This window comes from Eschrichtius robustus, chromosome 10, assembly GCF_028021215.1.
Source record: "Eschrichtius robustus isolate mEscRob2 chromosome 10, mEscRob2.pri, whole genome shotgun sequence".
Lineage (NCBI taxonomy): Eukaryota > Metazoa > Chordata > Mammalia > Artiodactyla > Eschrichtiidae > Eschrichtius > Eschrichtius robustus.
The window spans coordinates 109,344,336-109,363,719 of NC_090833.1; the positions used below are offsets into that span (position 1 = coordinate 109,344,336).

The 19,384-nt window shown below is 45.1% G+C and overlaps 1 pseudogene; it reads right to left on the reverse strand.

Annotated features, from left to right (window-relative positions):
• Nucleotides 1-1,003: 1,003 nt before the first annotated feature.
• On the reverse strand, nucleotides 1,004-1,621 carry LOC137770703 (ubiquitin domain-containing protein 2 pseudogene; annotated as a pseudogene).
• Nucleotides 1,622-19,384: the final 17,763 nt, after the last annotated feature.

The window sequence follows — 19,384 nt, forward strand, 5'->3', positions numbered from 1 at the left end:
TATAAGTTGAAATTTTTTCTAAAAGATTGAAGGTAGCCACAGTTCTCCCAGGCACAGATAGAATGGGTTTTCCTTCCACCCTTCCTGCAAACTGGGGGAGAAGAGATAATTACTTTATTATCCTACAGTGGGAACAGCTGTACTTGATTCTGTGCATTCCCTGGCCTTGTATCCACGCATTTGGGGGTACAGTTAGCTCTGAAAAGTTCTAAACAGAGTAGGTAGATCAATGAAGGTATTACATAATAGTGACCTTCTAAGCCTGGATGTGAAACAGCTTCATTATATAGACATTTCAAAATACCTATGCAGCAAGAGGAAAAACAGACTTTTCAACCAAGTGTCAGTTGGAAGTCAGAGATCTGAATGCACTGACTAAATTATTGCCTAGTGTTCCAGAAAGGTGCCTGCCACCAATGTGCTGGAAGGCACCAAAATTTAGTGTGAATGTAAATAAGGAGCTCAACATATGGGGATAGGGAAAGCAATACTGAAACACAGTTTGCTGGTCTCTACCCCTTTATGGCTAAATATTAATTGAACAAGGAATTAAGACCAGAAAAGAAGCGAACCTCAAGTACTGCTCCTTTCAGTTTCCATTTTAAAAAGCTCAAGTTTTATAACTGTTATTGATGATTTCCAGAAATTTGATTTATTTTTTAAGAATTCTGTATTTACAGGTGCTTGGTGTGCTGTTCTTCATGAATGCAGTGTTCTATTCACAGTCCAAATCATTTACAGCCATTAGATAGTTGTTGGGTATTTTTAAATAAATGGTTATCTATTTCTCAACTGCCTCTCGAATTAGAAACTGTAATTACGTGAGTCTCAAAGCCTGGCTCTTTATGTCTTATTAATTATTTTTGTTGGTCTCCATCACAGATGGAATTTTTCACTCGTAATTCCTCAGAACTAAATCCATTCATATGGAATTCAGAGCAGTGAAAATAAATTTCACACCGTAGAGCAGGAAATGATAACGACAGCAATAAAAAGGAGCAGGAGGGATCTGGGGACAGCCAACAGGACCAGTTCAGTTCTCAACTGGTGTTGGGTTTTGCAAAGGTTGGCTCATTATAAGCTGTACAACATAGTCCTTTGCGATCTTCAGGTCTTGCAACTTCATTTTGTCAGTGAGAGGTCTGCCAGAAAAGAACCACCGCTGACTACCCGGTTCCACTCCTTCTGCTTGCACGTAGCTGCCTCTTCATGTGGTACAGTGTGTCTGTGCCGTGGACCACAGGGCTGAGTCCTTGCTGGTGGAACGGCGCAGACGGAGCTGAGATTCATACCCAGAATTGGGTGGTGGCTCAGGAATATCCCGAGTCTCTATGTTGCTCTTTACCTCTATCATGTTGATTGGTGGTGCCACGCAATAGACTGGAAGCTGATGCCTATTCCCCAGTTCATCGTAGCGCTCTGTAAGCGCACCATGTGGTAACGTTATGTTCGCACCGTCAGTGATTGCCTGTGCCAGGTCATGATCGTTGCTTTCAAAAGCATCTGCTGCAGCCTTCAAGGCATCCCAAATCCCTTTACAGCCTTCAAAAGCTGGTGCAGTATCCCAAAATTCATCTCTCTTGCTGAGCAGTTGTCCATCTGTCATGGGATAATCGCTTTTCCGTTTGGGTTTCTCCTTTTTCAAAGGCTGGTCATGACCTGAAGCAACTCAGTCCCAGGGCCGCCTGCCCAACAGGCCTGGCCCCCGCGCCGCCCTCGCCTCTGGCTAGGCCCCGCCAGACCAGGGCTGGCCCATCGCCGGCGGGTCGCAGCGCCCGCTTCACCCCCTCACAGCCCAGCACACCCGCGTCCAGGCGAGTCCAGCCCCGTCGCAGCCTGTCCGCCAGGCCCCACCGGCCCCCGCCCCTACGCTGCTATTTTTAAATTAGGTTTCATATTTTACGTTCTTCTAATTACTAATTTTTTCATTCATAATAACAGGACCCACACTAATCTGGAATATAGAAATATATAAACACACCATTCTGTATTATATCTTTCACACTTATCTTGTTGATATAGATGAGTCCCATCTCTGTTCATTATTATATCCTCAATATATACCGCCACTAGGCACATAATAGGGGAAAAAATGAATACATTAAAGTATCTGTATCAATTTCCCAATAGAAAATCCTACCCACGTAAGCAAATTAGTTGATTTTTTTTTTTTTCACACACAGGACAGCAGATCAGGATTTAAACTGCTATTAGAGTTTTTGGCCTAGATCGTACAGTCTTTAGTTGGAAGGGACCTTTGAAATCATAAGGTCCAACTTCCAACCCAGTGCAAAAATCCTTCAGAACCATCTTTTATAAGCCTCGGCTTGAATGATTTCAGTAACGGGCCTTACTACTCTGTAAGGCCTTCCATGTCATTTTGAAGTCGGCCAACAACCAAAATGATCAAGGAAATTAACACTCCCCAAAAGTCTTCCTAAAGGAACTGCTGACATCTTCATTTTAGCCCTGTGAGATCCATGTCAGACTTACAGAAGATAATAAGTTTGTGTTGCTTAAGCCCCTATATTTAGGGTAATTTGTTAGAGCAGCAAGAGAAGACTAATATATTCAGCCTCACACTTGCACATCTGCAAAGTGTAAGCAATGAACAAGTGAGTAATGGAAAATGGCCCAAGGAGTCCATTAGGGACCAGAAACGTTTCAGAGAGCTGGCCAGTTGCCATGGAACAGACAGCTGAGGTGGCTGGGATAGGTTGGAGGTACTGAGATTAATAAAAGCAATCAGTCCCTGGTGCCCTTCTTCCAATTTTATTCTTCATTTATTTTCACCATTATTTTCCAGTTTTCTTTTTATTCCCATTTCTCCTTTTATCCTTTCTTCCATCCTACTTTCCTCCTCTTTTAAATAAACACTGCTCTTCATTTTTCTCTGCTAATCAAGCATATGTTTTTATCAACCCCACACTCCCACCAGCGTACCCACCCATTTGTCAGAAGGAGATGATGAGCAGAACATGAGAGGAGCCTCGGGAGAATGTCGAGATTTTCAGGTGTGCCAAGAACTAAAAAGGTAAGGAACGCAGCTTTACCACCTGGTCTCTGGGTACTCCGGAGCACCACATGCATTCACAAAAGAGCGTTATATACAAATCCATTTATTTAAAAAAAGAAATCAACACAAAACTAAGCAGGCACTCAAAAGTATTTTGAAAATAGCAAAAGGTTTTTGCTAAGGTACTGATTAGTCACTATCTTCTATTTTGCTGCTGAAAAATTATGTTGAGCCCTTTTCACTATGTCTTAGCGCAAAACTAAAGGCCCTAAGGGGCTAATGGAAAGTCTTCATCAACTTCAAATAATATTAGGTGAGCTACTGAACAATAATAAATACAATAGAAGCATTTAAACACTTCACATGAAGTGAATCAATGAAGCATGTACAGTTTTATTTTAAGACTTTTTTGGCACCGGATTTGCTAGAAAAGTGTTTGCTGAATACAGGGACTAGATCCATGACTAATATCTATATGCAAGCTTCCGGTTTCCCACAAGTCCTGGTGGCTGCAAGGGCAGACGAAGGGACATTGTTCTCTGGCAACAGGTTGGGCTTTGGTTGAGCCAGTTTAAGGGAACTGTTGGTAAGAATCCTGAGGACAGGGGTAATACCTGTGCCCTTAGCCATCAATATAGTAGATTCCAAATGAACCCTTACCACAAAGCAAGGAGAGATTCCCTTAATGGTAAGCATTTCTGAAAATTCCAAAGATTATGTGGGCCATGTGGCTGCCAGAAATTGGCTTGTTTCTGGAGCCATTGCTGCAGCACTAAAATTGGTCAGCAAATTCAGAGGAGAACAAACTACACTTTTAATCCAGAAGTCCTTTTCTTCCTGTCTTTTGTCCTATCCATTGGTAGGAGTTCTTTGGCAGAGACATGGCATATTTAACTATAAACTTGTTTTAGCTGTCACAGTTTTAGTTGTTTTTCCAGAGCCGAGTGTTATATTCATATTGTTTTTCTTGTCTGTTGATGAAAGTAATTTTAGAAAATGATCTTTCAAGTCTCTGTGACCATTCATTAGCATGAATTAATTCATTCATTTATTCAGTAAACACTCATTTGTCTACCTACTCCTTACCAGGTAGTGAGTAAGACCCTAGGAATTCAAAGAAGAAAATGTCATGATTTATACTCCTGTAAAGTTCACACTCTAGTAAGGAGATAAGCTTTTCAACACATGAGGACCGTAATACTGATGTGTTCAAAGTGTTATTTGAGAACAAATGTGGAAGAAGTTACTTATGCCACGAAGACTGGGCGTTCAGAGAACTTTATATAGAGTATGAAAGATCCAATCGATAGGAATTTATTAATCACCTATTAATTGCTGCGGTTATGGCAGGGAGCAAAACAGGCAGTTCTGTTTTAGTTCTATAATCAAAATTTTGAATCTAAAAGGGGGAGGCAGACAATAAATAAGTAAAGACATTAACGGATTAATTTCAGATAGTAATAAGTGTTAAAAGACTAAGACTGTCCTGGAGGGAGAGGCTTAAAGGTCTTGGTAAAGAATATGGATTTTGTTCAAAGTGCAAAAGAGTGCCATTGAAGCATTTTAATTTAGTGATTAACACGACCTAATTTTCCTTTTTAAAAAATTATTCTGGTAGCTCTATGAAGATGGATTATGAAAATCAAGAATGCACACAGGGAAACCAATAAAAAAGCAATTGCATTAGTACACGTTAGAGATAATGATGACTAGGACTCAGATGGTAGTTGTAGAGATGGACAGAAAAGGGAAGATTCAGGATGCCTTAAACATTGGATGTGATAGTAGAGGAAAAGGGGACGATGAAAGATGACTCTTAGTTCTTTGGCTATAGCAGTGAGGTGGAGCAGGGGCCACTTCCTAAGGTGGAGAAAACTGGAGGAAGAATACATGCTGAAGGGGAAAATCAAGAGCTCTGTTTTGGACAGGTTAGGGTTAAAGTGACTATTAGTTATCCAAGTGAAGATGTCAAGTAAGCAGTTGGATATAAGTCTAGAGCTCAGGTTGAGATTTTGGCCTGAGATAGAAATGTGAGAGTCATCAAGATACAGGTAGGATTTAAAGCCATCAGTTTATATGAGGTCACCTTGGAGAAGACTGGATAGAGAGGGGAAGTTGTGTGGAAGACAAAGGGTCAGGAAAGGAGACTGAGAAGGAGAAGCCAGTGAGATAAGAATATCCAGGGAACGTGTTAGAGAAGCCAGGAGAGAAGTGTTTCATAAAGGAGGGAGTCGTTAAACCAGTCAAATGATACTTAAAGATCAAATAAGATGATGACGGAGGAAGATCATTTGACTTGACAACGTGGAGGTTATCGAAAAGAACAACTTAAATAGAGTGGGAGGGGGGCCAGCATGGAGTGGATTGAAGAGAAAATGGGGAACTTACATTTCCAGCAGCTGGAAGATTAGGTACTTTCAATGACCCTCCCAATGTAAGCAGTTAAAATGCTGGATTATACATAAAAATCACCTTTGTGTTTGTATTGCTGAACTGGCATGATCTTACCAACAAAAGTCAAAAACAAAGTGAAAGCAAGAAACATTGGCGATAAAGCAGCACCAATACCAGCTTCTGCTCTAAGAGGTTTTTTTGCTGAGCCCTGGAGACAACACCATATTTGGGGGACAAGAGACTAACCCTAAGGTCAACATCAGTTGGAGAATGTAATAGATCTCTGCATAAAGCTGGGACTTCAATGGGTTATACCTTCAATGTAAAGGAGAAGGAAGAAAAGAAAGTCACCCAGAACAGGACATCAAAGAAATTTGAATTCAAATTTAGTATTGGTTGGCAGGAGTATGGTGGAATTTCCTCCTGAGAATGTGTAAAGGCCCTCATTCACATTTTTTCGTCCAAATATACACTGTGTGTGATCTGAACCTTGAGCCAAGAATATAACTCAAAGTGTTCTGGATTGCTTGTTACTTCAGGCAGTTGTCAGAAGCAAATGCACATCTTCTTTAGAGGAAAGCAATTTTAATTTAGGTGCCAAGGAATTTCCACAGAGAAATTTCCAAGGGAAAGGAGCAGTTCATAGTCAAAACTAGCAAAACACACAAAAAAGAACAAGACATCCCAAGTGACAGCCTATTCTCCAAAGGCTTAAGACGTTAGAGTCAACACACAATATAAAATAACAATTTAACATGTTTAAAGAAATTAAAGAAGGTATTGGGTATATAACACGATACTATGAAAAGTGACTAGGCAGATTTGAAAAAAGGGACCTAGTTGAATTTCTAGCTATGGATGATTTAATAATCAAAATTAGAAGCAACAGATTAAGCACAACTGATGAAAGACTACTGAACTAAAATATATGTGGTGATTTTTTTTAACTTTATTTTTTATTTTTGGCCGCGCCATGCGGCATGCGGGATCTTAGTTCCCCGACCAGGGATGGAACCCGTGCCCCCCTGCATTGGAAGCGCAGAGTCTTAACCACTGGACTGCCAGGGAAGCCCTGTGGTGATTTTTAAATGTCCAGAATTCTTTGATATTCTTCCTTTCAAGAGGTGGAGTTTAATTCTCCTTTCCTTAAGTATAGATCGGACTTAGTGATATGCTTCTAACAAATTGAATAAAGCAGAAGTGAAGGTGTGCGATTTGGGGACTGGGTCCTAAAAGACACTGTGCCTTCTTGCTGCTGCTTTCCCGCCCTCTTAGACCCCTGGCTTGGAGAAGCCAGCTGCTCTGTCACGAGAACACTCCACTCCGGCAGCCTGCTGGGAGGCCCTGTGGGGCGGGACAGAGGCCTCCTGAGTGAGCCATCTTGGAAGCAGCCTGCCAGCCCTAGTCCTGCCCTCATTTGATTATAGCCCCAGGGGCAGCTTGACTGCCACCTTGTGAGAGACACTGAGCGAAAACCACCCAACTAAGTCACTCCTGGATTCCTGACCCCCAGAAACTGTGTGAAGTAATAAATGTTTGTTGCTTTAAGCTGCTAGGTTTTGGGCTAATTTGTTATGCAGCAATAAATAATACAAGATTAATTTGAAGAAATTACCCTAAAGGCAGCACAGAGGAAGAAAGAGATAGAAAATATGAAATGAGATTAATCAACATTCCGGAAAGAATAATGGGAACAAAGAAATATTTGAAGTGTTAATTGCTAGGAAATTTCTAGAATTGTTTAAAGACAATAATCATTAGGTCCATGGAGCCCAGGGAATCCTAAGATGAATACTTTTTTTTTTTTAACAGCACTTAGACATCTCTTAGGAAAACTGTTGAATACCAAAGGGGGAAAATATCTTAAAGCAGCCAGAGAGGGGAAAGATCGATCTCAAAGGAATGGCGATTACACTGAAAGCTGATTTCTCTATAGCAATAATGGAAGTCAGAAGCCAGGAATATATCTTAATTTACTGAGAGCAAAATAACTGTAAACCAAGAATTATCAACCATCAAAACTATCTCTCAAGAATGAGCTTAAAGTAGAAGCTGGGCTTCCCTGGTGGCGCAGTGGTTGAGAGTCTGCCTGCTAATGCAGGGGACGCGGGTTCGGGCCCTGGTCTGGGAGGATCCCGCATGCCGCGGAGCAACTAGGCCCGTGAGCCACAACTAGTAAGCCTGCGTGTCTGGAGCCTGTACAGCTCCGCAACAAGAGAGGCCACGATAGTGAGAGGCGTGCGCACCGCGATGAAGAGTGGCCCCCGCTTGCCGCAGCTAGAGGAAGCCCTCGCACAGAAACGAAGACCCAACACAGCCAAATAAATAAATAAATAAATAATTAATTAAAAAAAAAAAAAAAAAAAAGTAGAAGCTTCTGGGTTGGTGAACACATAGAGATTTGGGGAGAGTTGATCTCGGGTGGTCTCAGTCTGCGGCAGCTTGAAGCAAAATTCCCCTGCCAGAGACTGAAGTCAGGCCGTGGCAGTGAGACCTCTGAATCCTAGCCACTAGAACACGAGGGCCAGTGACCAGTGACAAGGTCCTGGCCTGTCGGCTTTTTAGAAATGAAATTCCACAAAGAGACAGAAAGTAGTGAAACAAGTGTTTATTAGGAGGAAAAAGAGTACATGTGAATAGACTCACGTGGGTGGGCTCAGAGAGAGAGTCGCGCCCTCGTGATAGCTTGAATCACTTATATGGGGCATTTCTTCCGGGTTTCCTCTGGCCAATCGTCTTGCTTTGCCTGGCTCTGAGCCCACATTTGGTACATCTCAGGGTCCTCCCATGTGTGCACGTGCATCTCTGAGCCAAGATGGATTCTAGTGCAGAGGCCTATGGGTAGGTTGACATCACCTACTGTGGGGTGGCGCCCCCTCCCTTTTTGACCCCCAAGGAGCCTTTCTGCGCATGTGTAGTCAGGAAGTTCTCCTTGACCTCGAGAATGAGAAATATGTGGTCTCTTGATCTCTTATCTGGGCAGGATTCAGCTCCTCCTCCCTCCTGCTATTGTCTTCATCTTGGGAGTATCTCTCCACAGGGGACAGACTCCAACGGCTCAGTCTGGGGCCCATCTGTCTCCTGCCTCAGAGCGGCGTGCTTGGAGGAGAATGGAAGCTCTGCACTGTCTCCCCATACTTTGCCCTGTGCATCTCTTCCATCTGGCTGCTCCTGAGTTATATCTTTTATAAAAAGCCAGGAATCTAGAGGCTACATATGAAGATGGTGGCATCAAATAATGGAAGGAGACACTTGATTTGCATTTCCCTGATGATTAGCGATGTTGAGTATCTTTTCATGTACCTGTTGGCCATTTGAATATCTTCTTTGGAAATATGTCAATTCAGATCCCAGACCAACCAGCACTATAGGATGTGCTCTGCCGCTGCCCAGGTTCTCTGGCCAGGTTTCCCGGATGGGCAGGAACCGAGGCTGTGTATTTGCTTTCCTGCTGAAGTGAGGCGGTAGAATGAGCTGGTGGGGGCCCTTGACTGGAGACTCAAATCAGGCAGAACTGCCAAACAACCGTATTCCCTGGCCAGACAGGACCACAAGCAGAGCCACGGGCTGGGATCTTTGCACTGGCGCACGGCAAGTAGTAATGCGGTCTGCGGAGGTCTGAGTGCTGGCTGCTGCAAGCCTGGCCCCCTGTCTCCAGTGGTGGAGCCCAGCTGGTTCCCCAAGTGATCTCTTCGAGGCGAGACCCGAATGGGCCTCCCTGGAAGCGCGTTCCGCGATACTGGGAAAGCTGGGTGTCCACTTTGGGTTCTCTTTTTCCCACTGGAGAGACTGTAGGCGAGGGGCCCTCTTCAGGTAGTGCTGTGCCGGCCTGGGGGAGGGGCAACGTGGTCAGAGTGCAGCCGCTCCTCCTGCCTTCTAATGTGGTCCTTCTCAGTCTCTGTGGTCCAGGGGGGTGCTTCAGCGTCACCCCTACTTTCTGGGATTTTCTCAGTGGTGTCTTGTCTATGGACAGATGCTAATTGATCTTCTTGTGAGGGGGACTGAAGTGGATTGAGCCTGGGGCACAGGTGGCAAGCTCTCGCTGGCCCAGAAAGCTAGGTTGGAGATGGCAGGATCTGCTAGTATTGGAGGGTCTAGTGCGGAGGCGGGGGTGGCGATGGCTGTGGCTCACTGCGGGGATGAGGACACTGGGGACGGTAGTTCTGGGGAGTACTCATTGGTGCGAGCCCTCCTGGAGCCCACCATTTTCTCCCCAAGACCTGGCCCTACCCAACAGCCTGTAGCCCCTCAGAGATTTAGAGACAGTAGGTCCGAGGTAGGGCCCAAGAATCTGAATCTAGAAGCACATATGATTCCGATGCCTGTGGCCTGAGGACCACACTTTGAAAAACACTCCCCCGCGTCATGGATTCTTGAATCCCTTAGGCAACAAGTAAATCCCCTTTATCACCGAAGGACAAATAAGCAGGGGATGGTGAGTTGTTCTGAATACTTCCTGAGATTTTCCCCTTCCCTTTGTCCCCGAATTCCTCTCTCTGCAGCAGCTTGCCTGTGCCGTGAGGTGGGCATGTGTGAAGTAGGCAGACACCTGCCAGCCAGCCTAGTGGGCGCAGTGCAGCTCCAGGGAGTGACAGGGCACTTCTGAGTCAGCTTGCCTAATGAGCATCGCTTGTTGACTGACTGGAGGGGAGGAGCTCATTATTCACATTTGGCCCAGAGCCTCCTCTTGTAGGACTGCAAATGAATGGAGGCCATATGGCTCCCACCACGTTCACCTCCATGGAAAAAAGTGGAACAATCATCAAAGCAACACTTTAGTTCACCCTTCTCATTGAAAAGGGTCAGATTAGCTGGAAGGAAGCTCATGAGGCTGTTTGGCACAGACTTTTCACACTTGATCTATTCCTTTCTTCCTCCATCCATTACCCCTGCCCAGCCCACCTTGATCCCTTGAATAGGGACATTGTCTGCCCCAAGTCATCCAAAACAAAGCCTCTGTTCTTTTAAGCAATTCCTGCCTCCAGCCTCCTAGATACTTCGGAAATATAACCCCTAAGAAAACAACGTGAGGTTAAGAATATCATGTCAGTATCCCTATTCCTGTAAAAGGGCTGGCCTAATCCAGAAACTTCATTTCTTATATTATCCCTGCTTCAAACCCCCTACAGTACCTTTTTCTTGGAGCTCTTTATCTCTTGGTAGAACTCTAGAATAAAAACCCTAGAGCCAAAAATATCTATTTGGAGTTAAAAATTAAGTTGGAAGACAAGGTGGAATTTGTGGCTTTCCTGGGTCAGCCCCAGCCAACACTCCAAGGAAAGGGAAGAAGCCTGGGGCAAAGGTCAGCTTTAGACACTTCAGGTTGATGGTTTCAACACAGACAGCCACCTTCTTTAACCATGAGCCCACTCTATACAGAAGTGCAAAGGGAGGCTCCTCCCCCACCCCAGAAAAGGGAGGTTCCCTTCATTCCTGCCCCCATTTCTGTAGCCCACGGGTGCTGAAAGGGAGGGAAGCCTTAGCTCGTCTTTCTGCAGGCTTTGCTTCTGCTGCCTATCCATGGATGGCATCCAGGACTCCTACTGGCCCCTGGACAGCTTCTGAGCTGACCTTGTATTGAGTCAAAAATGTCCGTTACACCTATGTGAGTCCCTTCACTGGGTCTTGAGGGTGAATAATTTGCTAAGATAACACTGATCAGGAGGGTGGCTCCCTTTTGATGTTACTCTAGAATGACTCCTATCAATAAGTTTTAAGACCACGGTGCTCCCTTTTAACGTGGGGAGTAAGTTTAGATGAGAGAGAAGATGGGATGGGGAGAAGAATGCTCATCTTCCTTTCTTTCCTTGGGGCTCTTTCTACCCATCTCTTCATCTTTCTGCCTTGCTGGATCTTTCTCTTTGCTTTTGCCACTCTGTAGCCCTGTTTAAACCAGGAGTTGGTTTTTTTTTTTTTTTTTTTTGGCTGCACCGCTCGGCTTGTGGGATCTTAATTCCCCGACCAGGGATTGCACCCGGGCCACGGCAGTGAAAGCCCAGAATCCTAACCACTAGTTCACCAGGGAACTCCCTTAAACCAGGAGTTCTTAACCTATGGTTCATAGATCCCTTGAATATACAAGAATAAGTCTATTGTATGGGAAAAGGCCCATAGTTTTTCATATTGTCAATGTGGACTGTAATGAGAAAAAACTTAAGATTATTCTAGACTTTTTCTCCCTTTTCCTTTCTCTGACCCTCTCGCTGCCCCCTTAGAATTCTGACTATTGTACTGTTAACACCCTTCCTCCCTGGCCAATGTCTCTCCTGTCCCTTCTCTCATACCTTCTCTCTTTCTCCATCTATCTTTGGTTTATTGCCCCATGCCATCTTTCTTTTTTCTTTTTTTTCTGAAAATTGGCCATAATACAAAAGTGAATACTAATAATTGTCACATATTGAACAGTGTTCAGTAAATAAAGGTTTAGTTTCCCTAGTTATGTTCCTAATTTTAAAAGCCACTGAGTTGGATCTTTCATATTTTTCTCTAAAAAAAATTCAGGAAGTGTAGTTGTTGGCTACTTTTTTTTTTTAAGTTCTTTTTTAAAAAATTTTAATTTACTTTTGGCTGCGTTGAGTCTTTGCTGCTGCGCGCGGGCTTTCTCTAGTTGCGGCGAGAGGGGTCTACTCTTCATTGCAGCGCGCAGGCTTCTCATTGCGGTGGCTTCTCTTGTTGCGGAGCACGGGCTCTAGGCGCGCAGCCTTCAGTAGCTGTGGCTTGAGGGCTTTGTTGCTCCGAGGCACGTGGGATCCTCCCGGAACAGGGATTGAACCCGTATCCCCTGCATTGGCAGGCGGACTGCCAACCACTGTGTCACCAGGGAAGACCCTGTTGGCTACTTTTTTGCTCATCTGTGACAGTTAATTTTACCCCCCTATGAACCTCCAGCTGTGAATGAGAACGTAGCTTCCTGCCCTTGGTCTAATCAGATGTCGGGAGCACAATCGCTCCCCCTAGTGTCACATTTTTACATTGCATGCTGCGTTAGATGAGGAAGGTACGTCAAAAGGCAAGAAACCTAATAGAATTTGAATCCATGAACAAGATTGGTTTTCAGCACTTGCTGATCTGTCTGAACAGGTGGCTACAGATAGAAAGAGGCAGAGGAAGCAGGGAAGGGTCAGACTCTATGTCATCTGAGCAATACGAGACTCTCCTCAACCATTGGATAGAGCAGATCTTTGATCTTCAATAGTACAGACTGCAATCCCACCTTTAATTGTGAGCCCACATTATACAGAAGCGCAAAGGGAGGTTCCTCCCTCCCCAGAAAAGAGAGGTTCCCTTCATTCCTGCTCCTATTTCTGTAGCCCACGGGTGCAGGAAGGGAGGGAATTCTTAGCTGGTCTTTCTGCAGCCTTTGCTGCCCCTGGACAGCTTCTGAGCTGACCTTGTATTGATGCAAAAATGTCCGTTTTCACCTCTACGAGTCCCTTCCTTGTACCTTCAGAGGCGAATGATTTGCTGAGGAAACACTGCTCAGGAGGGTGGCTCCCTTTTGATGTTGGTCTCTAGGGAAGCATTTTCCCTACTTCACCTTTAGCAATTGGCAACATGCTGCCTTGACATGCGGAGACTGAGTGATAGCCCAGGTAGCGCACCTCTCATTTGTTTGTTTGAGGCCCATCTTTATGGGTAGATAGGTTTTCCCTGCATTAACACATGTTTTCTCCTCCAATTCTCTGCCCCAAATGCTGTCCCCGTTCCTCCACCCTAAGTCACATCCACCGGCCTTGGGTTTCTCTGAACCTTCCCGTCTTCCCTACATCGCTCCCAGCCTCTCTATCCCACAGACGCTCTTCGCCCCTCACACGTTTCATCCAGCCTCCGTCCCAACCCTCCGCTCCTCTCCCCAGATTGGAGGTCCCAAGTCTACTGACCGCAGTCCGCCCTTCTCTTCTCCCGGCCTCTCCCTCCCACCTTCCCTCTGCCTGGCTCTAACATCTCTCCTCTTGGGTTCTTTCTGGGGTATGAAACTGCTCCTGAGAACTAGGGATTTGGGATCTGTGGTCTAAAAATCCTGGCATAACCCTGCCCTTAAGATCCAAGTCACTGGGACTTCCCTGGTGGCGCAGTGGTTGAGAATCCGCCTGCTAATGCAGGGGACACAGGTTCAAGCCCTGGTCCAGGAAGATCCCACATGCCGCGGAGCAACTAAGCCCATGCACCACAACTACTGAGCCCGCGTTCTAGAGCCCGCGAGCCACAACTACTGAGCCCATGTACCACAACTACTGAAGCCTGTGCGCCTAGAGCCCGTGCTCCGCAACAAGAGAAGCCACTGCACTGAGAAGCCCGCGCACCGCAACGAAGAGTAGCCCCCGCTCGCCACAACTAGAGAAAGCCCGCGTACAGCAACGAAGACCCAACGCAGCCAAAAATAAATAATTAAAAAAGATCCAAGTCGCCTTGGTTTGAATGCCTACTGCAAAGCTAGGGGGAGTCCAGAAGTTTGCCTGCATTTCTGTGATTTCCTGACTCTGATCCCTGCCTCCACCGTTAGTGTAGCTTACGGGTCTCATCCTCACCCCATAAGCACTGTCTGTGTTCTGCACTATATCTACCCAGAAATGACATTCAGCCTCACCTCCAATCCCACCTAAAACTGATGTACAGGAGGCATCTGTGTGAGGAACAGACTTAACTGAATGTTCAGGAGTAGGTAGTGGTCACAATGCTCCGAGGCAAACAGCTTCAAAATGGCCATCGGAAATTTCTGGTTTTGAGAGCAGATGGGTGGTTGCCAGGCGTGGGAGGAAGATGGGTGAAGGTGGCCGAAGGACACAAACCTGCGGTTATAAGATGAATAATGTCAGCATGGTGACTGTACTTAACGATAGTGTATGTGTATTTGAAAGTTGCTAAGAGTAGATCTTAAAAGTTCTCACCACATACACACACACAAAAAGGTAACTCTGTGAGGTGAAGGATGTGCTAACTAACCTTATTGTGGTGATCATTTCACAGTATACACATATGTCACATCATCATGGCAGACACCTTAAACTTCACGTTATATATATCAATTATATCTCAGTAAAGCTGGAAAGAAAAAAAATCTGTTGTTAAAAGTCCCTTAGCCAGGTTGCCTGCCAGTGACTCTTGGTCATTTTGTCCCCTCATTGTTCTGGTCTCACGACATCTTCATAGCTCTTTTCACGTCCCTTTCTTCTCTCTCTCCCTCACATGCTTTTTCCCAGTTACCGGTGGGAACTACACACTTATTCTTCTCTATTTGACAGAGTAGTTCAGCATCCTAGCCCACTGTTTTTCAATCTATGTCAAAACCCATTCATGGTAATAGAATCAATACAGAGGGTCACCACCAGGCTTTCTTTGAAATGAAATAGAATAGAAAATATGAATGTGTGCATGGTAAGAATGAATACTGTTTTGTGAAATGTTTCAATCATAATATAAACAATAAGGGTTGTGATTTTTTAATGGATTTTTAAAAAAATTTTATTTATTTATTTATTTTTGGGTGTGTTGGGTCTTCGTTTCTGTGTGAGGGCTTTCTCTAGTTGCGGCGAGCGGGGGACACTCTTCATCGCGATGCGCAGGCCTCTCTTGTTGCGGAGCACAGGCTCCAGACGCGCAGGCTCAGTAGTTGTGGCTCACGGGCCTAGTTGCTCCGTGGCATGTGGGATCTTCCCAGACCAGGGCTCAAACCCGTGTCCCCTGCACTGGCAGGCAGATTTTTTTAAAAAAAGAAAAGAAAAAGTCTGTAAAACACTTTCTGGCCCTAATGGGTGAACTTAGCCCTGGGCCCCCCTTTGCGTGACCAAAACCATCAAAGATCTCAGCAGAATCAAAGGACCTGTCTTTGAACATGACCCACTGTTCCTGAAGGCTGTTTGTAATATGATTTTATTTTATTTATTTGTTTTAATTTAATTTTATTTTTTAAATTTTACTGAACTATAGTTGATTTACAATGTTGTGTTAATTTCTGTTGTACAGCAAAGTGACTCAGTTATACGTACATATACATATATATATTCTTTTTCATATTCTTCTCCATTATGGTTTATCACAGCATATTGAATACTGTTCCCTGTGCTATACAATAGCACCTTGTTGTTTATCCGTCCTATATATAATAGTTTGCATGTAAGATGATTTTAAAATACACCCTACACAGGACTCACATTTTCCGAAGTAGTGACTGCTCAGCCGGTTTCTGAATATGATTGTCATAATGCAGAACACTTTGGTTGCTACCTATTTTAGCAACTGGTTTGATGCTGCTGTTTGACTTAGGAACTTTGTGACGTAATTGTTTCATTCAGTAGTGTCCAAATGTAAAATTGTTGTTTGCTGTTTGTTTTGTTCCTATGTCATGTGCAAAATTGACATCCATCCGGGGATGGGAGATGGACGGCATCCACGGGAGTCTCAGGGACCGAGGGAAGATATGTTTCTGAAGGTGAAAAACAATGATGGCATTAGAGGCGGAATCAAAATGCTCCTACATCAAAGCAGCTGCCCCAAACTCTCACAAACCTAATAACATATGCAGTTACCAAGAGGCGGGGAGGCGGGAACCAAGTCGGCCCTGCCCATATGGGGGCGGTTTATCTTGATTGCAGGCCAAGAAGGAGGAGGAAATGAACTTACCAACTCACCTTTTTTTTTTTTTTGGCTGTGTTGGGTCTTTGTTGCTGTTGCTGCCCGCGGGCTTTCTCTAGTTGCGGCGAGCAGGGGCTACTCTTCGTTGCGGTGCGAGGGCTTCTCATTGCGGTGGCTTCTCTTGTTGCAGAGCACAGGCTCTAGGCTCACGGGCTTCAGTAGTTGTGGCACGTGGGCTCAGCAGTTGTGGCTCATGGGCTCTAGAGTGCAGGCTCAGTAGTTGTGTCCCACAGGCTCAATTGCTCCACAGCATGTGGGATCTTCCCGGACCAGGGCTCGAACCCGTGTCCCCTGCATTGGCAGGCGGACTTTCTTAACCACTGTGCCACCAGCAAAGTCCCCACCTTTTTTTAAGGGCTGTGGGATGAGGTGGAGTGGGATGGGAGTGGAAAGGAACCAACATTTACTGAGCACCTACTATATGCCAGCTACTGCTGCTCATTTAACCCTCAAAAAAGCCCTGGGTGGTAGGTATTATCACCCCTAAGATTCAGGAGCTGAGAATCAGGTTAAATGGCATGGGTTTTCCATGTTCCTACCGCGGATTTTCTAAAGGGTCCCTCAATAACTCCTTGCAGAGCTGAGCCAAAGGTGGGTCGAGTTATAGTTGCCCAGACGTCGATCTCTAAAGAGTGCCCATACCTTGCTGGAAATGTAGTGAGGTGGAGAATGCTTTATTTCCAGCACTTTCTCTTGGGGAGAGTAGAGTAAGAAGCGTTAAGAAATAGTCGATGGGCTTCTGGGGGTGGAGTGGAGTTATAACCCCTGGCTCCTAGTCGGCCTTCTGGAGCGTGGAGGAGGCGCTGGCTAACTCAGGGTTCTGGTTTGCCGAGGTGGTGTGCAAGGTTAGAGAGAGCTGAGTGCTTTGGGACCGTGGGGGGAAAGGCAGAGCGGCTGCCCGCAGAGGGCGCCCTTCGCTCCTACCCGGCACCGCAAAGTATCCGCACCCACCGTGCAGCTCTTGTCGCCCTTCCCAATACTGAGCAGGCAGCTAAAGACGACTGCGGGTTGAAAGGCGAGGCTACTGGTTGGTCCAGCCCTGGCTCCATCTGTGCCTTCCCTGCCTGGCCTCCAGCCGCATCCGTTTCATTTCTCCAGTCTTTTCCTTTCTCCCCACTCTCCACCCTCCATGCACACCCCCTTCCACTCTTTTCTCTGAGGATCATAAGGTAGCAATGAAGCAAATCTCCCGTAACTGCTTTTCCACCGTGAGGCACTTTGTCAATTATCGTGTCTATAAACTGAGGTCATGTAGAAATTCTATGTGACTTCCACTTTGAGTAAATATTTTCGGTCCTTAATAACAATGTTGCTGGAAATTGTTTTCCTCAGGGGAAAACAGCAAGCCCCTCATACTACAATTCCAACAGGCTTTGTTTTTTAACTTTTAGAGTAACAGCTACTTTATTTTTATTTATTTATTTATTTATTTTTGGCTGCGTTGGGTCTTTGCTGTGTGGGCTTTCTTTAGTTGTGGCGAGCAGGGGCTACTCTTGTTGCGGAGCACGGGCTGTAGGCATGCGGGCTTCAGTCGTTGTGGCGTGTGCGCTCAGTAGTTGTGGCTCGTGGGCTCTAGAGTGCAGGCTCAGTAGTTGTGGCACACGGTCTTAGTTGCTCCGCGACACGTGGGATCTTCCCGGACCAGGGCTTGAACCCATGTCCCCTGCATTGGCAGGTGGATTCTTAACCACTGCGCCACCAGGGAAGTCCATGAAAACTACTTTAAAAAGCAGATTTCTATGTGATCACGTACACGTGTGTCTAACAGGAAAGATGTTTCATAAAACAAAATCTAGCCTTTTCCAAATTCCTTTTTAAAATTAAATAATCCGAAATGCTGTAGAAAATTGTTAGATCTTTGAAAAGAAAAGAAAATTGTTAGATCTTTCTCCCACATTATAGAGGAAAGACATGAGTGGGAAGATTGGGAAGATAGGGAATCACACAGAGGGATGGGGTAGAAAAAGAAGTAGGGGGCTTCCCTGGTGGCGCAGTGGTTAAGAATCCATCTGCCAAGGCAGGGAACACGGGTTCGAACCCTGATCCGGGAAGATCCCACATGCTGCAGAACAACTAAGCCCGTGTGCCACAACTACTAAGCCTGAGTGCCACAAGTACTGAAGCCCACGTGCCTAGAGCCCGTGCTCCACAACAAGAGAATCCACTGCAATGAGAAGCCCGTGCACCACAACTAACACCAGCCCCCACTCATTGCAACTAGAGAAAACCGCACGCAGCACGAAGACCCACTACATCCAAAAAAAATAATAAATAAAATTTTTTTAAAAAAGAAAAAAGTAGGAAGATAAAGAAGACATATGGGAGGAGGGCACAGAGAATGATGTGATGAAAAGGATGAAATAGGTGATGAAGAGGAAAGGGAAAGAAGAGAGGCACGATGGGTCCTGTACCACGTGTCCAGAGTAAATTAAACGGGCAGAAATTAAAGCCCGGGTGTTAGCACTTTGAGTTTTCCTTGACTATGAGGTGGAGCCTGAGGGTGAAATTCGGGGAAAAGAGTCATAGAGAAACTGCTAATTCCACCATCTTTCTCGGGGCATATGCTCATCTTCTCTATCCACAGCTGAGGAAACTGCAGAAGGAAGGTCCAGATCTGTTCCCCTCACAAGGTGTGTATGCTTCCATCTGCCAGGCTGTCTGCTTGCTTTGCACATCTCCCTCACATCATATGCTAACAGCACCCGTCGTATGCCATCCTGGCGCAAACACAAGAGGATGCAGCTAAATTAAAATGTGGGGGAGAGGGATAGAGCACAGCTTGTTTTCTGTTCTGAAATTTGTGGTAATTCACGGGTTACTTTATTATTTTTTTATTTTAATATATTTTCTTACTTTTTAATTGAGGTATAACTTATATAGAGTAAATTGCATTAATCAGGACAACTTTTTACATGTATTGGGTTGGCCAAAAAGTTTGTTTGGGTTTTTCCATATCTTACAGATAAACCTGAACAAACTTTTTGGCTAACCCAGTATGTTAGGATTAGGTAACCACAAACCAGATTAAGATATAGGATGTTTCTGGACTCCAGTAGGATCCCCTATGCCCCCTCCGAGTCAGCATCCCCCCAGAGGTAAGCACTTTTCCAGTCTCTATCACTATACATTAGCTTTGTCTGTTTGACGTGTACATATGGAGAGACAGACAGATAGATAGATAGATAGATAGATAGATAGATAGATAGATATTTGTGTGTTTGGCTTCTTTCTCTCATCATCGTCTTTGAGATTTATCCATGTATGGTGTTGTATGTTGCAATAATTCGTTCTTTTTCTTTGCTGTGAGTCATTCCACTGTGTGAATATATCACAATTTATCCA